The sequence below is a fragment of the Triticum aestivum genome, chromosome 2A, assembly GCF_018294505.1.
Source record: "Triticum aestivum cultivar Chinese Spring chromosome 2A, IWGSC CS RefSeq v2.1, whole genome shotgun sequence".
NCBI lineage: Eukaryota > Viridiplantae > Streptophyta > Magnoliopsida > Poales > Poaceae > Triticum > Triticum aestivum.
The window spans coordinates 112,676,912-112,682,513 of NC_057797.1; the positions used below are offsets into that span (position 1 = coordinate 112,676,912).

Consider the following 5,602-nt stretch of genomic DNA (forward strand, 5'->3'; position numbering starts at 1 on the left):
AACACCTCAGGCCACTGGACACCGGATCCGGTGCCCGCCACTGGGTCCGGCCCACACTTACAACCCAAGGACACCTAGAGGAACAACCCCCCGGCAACCGTTCCGTCCCCCGCACCGGCCCCCGCATGGCCCGGAGCCTGCGGAGCACGCCGATGCGCCGCCTCCGGCTGCCGCACCACGCGCCCACCACCACGTCGCAGGGCCCTGCGGCAGCCCCACGCTGCCAACAACAGCCGTCGTCCTGCACCGGCCCCTTCGAGCAGAGGAGAAGAAGGGGCCCCGCCGCCGCCGCGCCAACCGGGCTTTGCCCGAAAGCGCTAGCCGGCGGCAGCGAGAGAGAAGGGGGAGAGATGGGGATTGGGGTCCGGCGGCTAGGGTTTCCCCCGCCCCCGCCGGCGCTCGCAGGAGCATCAGGCGAGGGGAGGGAGGGGCAGCTGACACCTAGAATGGATCTTTTTATTAGAAGATAAAAAATTGATTTGGAGGAAGTCGCACTCACTCACAATCTTTTTTTTTTAAAAAAACTCACAATCTCTCTCCGGTCACTGCCTAATACTCTAGCAATATGTAACCATTAGTTAGTAGGAGTACTAAAAACTGATGATAAAAAAAGTTAGTTATCCTCCCCACCGCCCCCTCAGTCCCTCTACATTTCTGTCCCCGTTCCCCATTCTCCCATGGTGGCCACATCCCTCACCCCACAGCCTGGCGCCCTTTCTCATGAACGCCGGCGCTCACTGGTCCGGCCAACGCTCCCCTTCGTCACCACCGCCGGTACTCCCTTGTCAGGTGGAGGCTCCCCTTCGCAGTCGCTGCTCTTCCTCCCCTTCATGTCGAATCGGTCACCGAAGTGGCCGGGGAGGCCCTCGAGGTCGGCATGCTCGCGCCAGCGCTAGGCGCCGGTGGAGGCAGAGGCGGAGGCGTGGCACTCGCATGCGCCTTCTCTACCCCGCTCCTTCTCTGAATCCGGTGGCCGAAGTGCTCGAGGAGGCGCTCGAGCTCGGCATGCTCGCCGGCGACGGGCTTCTCGCTCCTCCGGATGCCCTCACCGTCGCCGCCATGAGCCTCTCCATCCTCTCTTGCGCGGTCGTCTGGGCCCAGGCAAGTCTCTCTCTCCATCCCCGCCGCCTGCTCCACCCCTGTAAATTCGGTTCGTCGCCAGGTGCATCGCCTCATTGAGAAATCACCATGAATGTTCCGAAGACCATGTCTAATTTATTCTGTTATAGGGCTTTGTTAGAAAAGCTGATTTAATTAAGTATTATTCTGCTCTAGATTGCAGCACTAGTTGACATGATACAATATCTTTTCAAAAGATGATACATTATCTTCATGAAAGAAAGGAAGTTGGAGAAGTTATTATTTAAGAGGAATTCAGTGTCATGTGGTTCTCAAGAGCTAAAATGGAACAACAAGTGCAAGCCTGTCATGCCTACACTAACTAATCAGGTAGCATATGCAAATTTTTAAGCATACTACATTCAGATATGACATTTGAATATAAAATCTGGCAATTCTTTTTGTAATACTATTAAGCTCGTCATGGTGGTTACCATGAATGAGTGTCCCATTTAGTATTTTTTATATGAGAAATCATCAGCTTAGTTGGTGGCTGTGTTGATGAGAAGGCCCTTAATGGTTCAGATTTCCCGAGGGAGAAGAAGGAGGTGCCGAAAGGGTATGGGAGTAACAAGTCTGAATCGAAGAGTATATATGTTTTGATTTTGAGTTGCATTGCCCAGTATTTTTATTGTTCTAAGAAATCCATGGAGATGTCTATGGAACATTTCCTTGATGTGATAGGCATATTTGTTTACCACATTCAGTTGTTGGCCCTGCTGTTGACGTCCATGGTGGCGCTGATGATGATCTTGGCAAGGGTAATGCTTTGATTTCATAGACCTGTTGCTTTGATAGCTAGAGAATTAATTTCTCAAGGACTTTGTGATTTAGTGCTCTTATGGTATTTCATAAATCTGGCAATATAAAATTAATATCTAATTCTGGTTATGTAATGACCGACTGCTATCTTGCTTCTTACTCATGTATCTTCAGATGGGGTAATGAATTTCTCTTCTTTCTCCTCATGTATGTTCAGATTTGATGTATCTGCCTGGGGTCTTGGTATGTCCTTGAGCACGCATCAGGTATGTATGTATCTGTTTGTATATTAGTGCAGTTTGTAGTTCATTCAGTGCATGTCCCTAAGCCAAAGAATTTTAGACATCTCAAGTAGCAAATTACATGGTTTGGTGTGTCATACATGATTTAATAGAAAGCACCACCACAGCCTTGCGTGTGCTTGTATAGCTACATGGTGTTTCAGAGCAGCACTCTATAATTTGGCACATGGCTTCATGATTTATCGTAGCCGCTTCACAGGGTGCATGCCTATGAGTGTCTATGTATGTGCATGTGTACTCGTCATAGGACCGAGCTGAAACTAATTATGATTAATTTGCCCATTCTGTGATGTGCGCTTACGTGAGTACCATTGGCACCTTTGTAAATTCTCTAAGCTAAATCCAATATTTCAGGTGTTCTTTGACCACTCAATTCACCTTTGTAAATTCTGAAAGCCAACTATTTTGACACCAGGCCAATTCAGTTAGTTACAAAATTGCAGTAGCCAAAACACTCTTCAGAATTCTGATCATCCTCTTCTTGCTCCCCTGAATCTGTGTCATCTAGCTCCCCTTCTTCCAGCTCCACCTAGAAAATGGTAGAGCATTCCTTGTAAAATAGGTACATACTTTTCAGCACAAATGGAGTACGGAAACAAGAAAAATACTTTGCAGGGATAACCAGAACATCATTCTTAGGTTACCAAGTTGATCCAATTGTATAAATAACTAACAGAACACATTGTTGGGTCAAATTAGAAAATCCCATCCATCTCAACTGAAAGAATTTGCAGGCCACAAGTGTCCGCGAGCATCAAACCAACACATTCAAAGAACATACGACTGCGGCTGATCCGACAGCTAAGCCAAGAACTCATAGCCCCTACGAACTGAGTGCATGCAACATGGAAAGAACAAAACAAATAAATGAACAGGGTCTTGAATCTTACACATGGTTTAAGAGAGGCAGAAACTGGTGTTTGGTACGCCAGGGCCGGTCTCTGGTCTCGCAAGGTGTCAACCGCCTCAGTCATGCGCCTGCACGGGTGATGCGCCGAGCCCCGGCCTCCTGGTCGCTGTCATCCCAGAGTCCCACCCGCTGTCCGCCGTGTCGCGCGAGAAACGGTCAGGCCCCGCTGCCGGCGTGGCCATGCCATGGCTGCAGAGCGCGACCTCCACCGTGAGCTGCCTCGACCACCCCCATAACAGGCCTACCTCCCCATGATGCCGCACACGCTGCCCGGCCCGGCCTGCCGAAGCTCGCCACCGTCGCCTGCCATCCTCGTCGAACATTAGTCGTTGTCGCCACTCGGACGTTTAGGGATAACCCTAACACCGTCGTCGCCTTGATGCGGACGACGTCGTCGCGTGCCGAGAGCAGCAGCTGCTGTGCGCTCTGGTACATCTCCGACGGCGCCCCAGTCCCAGCTGGACAAATCCATGGCCGCGACGGTTGAGATAGAAGACTCCTCCTTTAGGTTGTTTTGGCATGTTGAATGGCGTTTCCGCGTGATTGTAGTTGATTTTTTCTATGTGCGTGACTTCAGGGGTTGAAACGAATGAATCACAAAGGCAAACGATGGCAGTTTCTATTTTTGCGTGCGTGATTGTAGGGAGTGGACGATGTGGGTGTGAAGTTCGATATTTTTCTCTTGGTGGAGTATGGTCAGTCAACATAAATTGCTAAGTGCACACAGAGAACGGATTAGATCAAGGCTAGCGGTTGGATTAAGTTTAATGGGCCTAATCCTACGATGGTAATAGGTTCATGTACGTTTGTAGGGTGCGTGTAAGAAGTTTATGTTTGATTGTTTTGGCGTGTTGAATGGCATTTCCGCGTGATTGTAGTTGATTTTTTCTATGTGCGTGACTTCAGGGGTTGAAATGAATGAATCACAAAGGCAAATGATGGCAGTTTCTATTTTTGCGTCCGTGATTGTAGGGAGTCGACGACGTGGGTGTGAAGTTTGATATTTTTCTTTTGGTGGAGTATGATCAGTCAACATAAATTGCTAAGTGCACACAGAGAGCGGATTAGATTAAGGCTAGCGGTTGGATTAAGTTTAATGGGCCTAATCCTACGATGATAATAGGTTCGTGTATGTTTGTAGGGTGCGTGTAAAGAAGTTTATGTTTGATTGTTTATTAGTAGTAGAGATAGACACAAAGAGAGGAGAGCCGGGTTTATGGCATCTCCCTCATGAGCATAATGAGATCTTGTCACAAACAGCATGTAGGGCTATTATCGGATGATGTTTTCCGGGGCCGAAGCTGTCTAAATCCTTGTCTTATGTGTTGCGTCTCTCGTCCCGATCAACCCCTCTCAAGCTATCACATAGATGTGTTGGCCTCACGACTAAGTCCTCACACTAGAACATCTGCCGTGACAATTCCACGACAGTTGGCGTCCACCGTGGGGCCCGCGCACAGTGGTGTTGAGTTTTTGAACGGATCTTTTTTTAGGGTTCGAGGGGCTCATAGTTTTTCGGATAAAGAAGAGTTTGAAAGGATTTGCATCAGTGTCAAGTTCATCAGTCCAGTTTTGAAGATTTGTGAGATTTAAAGTTCAAAAGAGTTAGGGTTGTGAGCTGTTCGGCCATCGTTTATTGAAAAGTCGCCGAGACCGAGAGATTTTGATCAGGCGCATCAGACGTCCAACCGGTTCAAGTGCTTTTTTTTTAGAAAAGGAGGATGACCCCCGGCCTCTGCATCTGGGAGATGCATACGGCCACTTTATTGATTATTCTCGATAACCATACAAAGTATTACAACAATGTGTCTGAATCCACCATCTTGGCAACATGTGCCGCTACTCCTATCCAATATGATGAGGGGGTGCTAGCTGGGCCACTACCCAAACCACTCACCTAAGCCTAACATCAAAAGCCGGAAGCCGAAACTCATTCGGTAACCCCAGCCGAGCCACATACTGGGTCTGGGGCGCAATCCGGTCAGACGCACTCGTGTGTCGTCGCCGCCATCTTCCACAGGTCCGTCTTCAGATCAAATTGAGGCTTCTACCTTATCTGGCCAGTCTGCCATCGACGTCCCCATGACGCCAGACAGCTTCCTCCTCCTGCACGAGTCCATCTCCGCGCATCAGACGCCGAGTCTCCACAGCACCATGCCGCCGAGATCCGCCATCATCAATGTGAAAGATGAAGCACCGCTCCACCAACGTCGCCGTCCTCTAGTCCCTCGAGCCCGTGTGCACCTCCAAGAATGACGCCCCCAGGGGGGAAGACGACACCAGAGAGCCGCCGCCATCCGATCTACTGATCTAGGGTTTCCCCCGGAGGTAGCAGAGAGTGGCCTTGAACATCTCCACGACGATGCCTTTAGGAAGGGAACGACGCAGACAGCGTCGCCATCGCCGGCCTTGGCAATAGCCAATAGCAGGTTTTCACCCGGATCTGATCGAAGACCTCCATCTCTCGTGCACGGGTCGCCGCCATCCTTGCCGGGATCTGGAAGATCCC

General features: G+C 49.7%; 1 long non-coding RNA gene across 2 annotated transcripts in view; it reads left to right on the forward strand.

Annotated features, from left to right (window-relative positions):
• The first annotated feature begins 1,281 nt into the window (after window positions 1–1,281).
• The window catches only part of LOC123187874 (uncharacterized), a 9,396-nt gene continuing 5,075 nt past the window's right edge, over window positions 1,282–5,602 (forward strand). For both annotated transcript variants that reach the window (XR_006494175.1, XR_006494176.1), the window contains exons 1-3: window positions 1,282–1,449; window positions 1,645–1,880; window positions 2,099–2,147. This is a non-coding gene — a long non-coding RNA (uncharacterized lncRNA). The remainder of the gene's footprint in view (window positions 1,450–1,644; window positions 1,881–2,098; window positions 2,148–5,602) is intronic.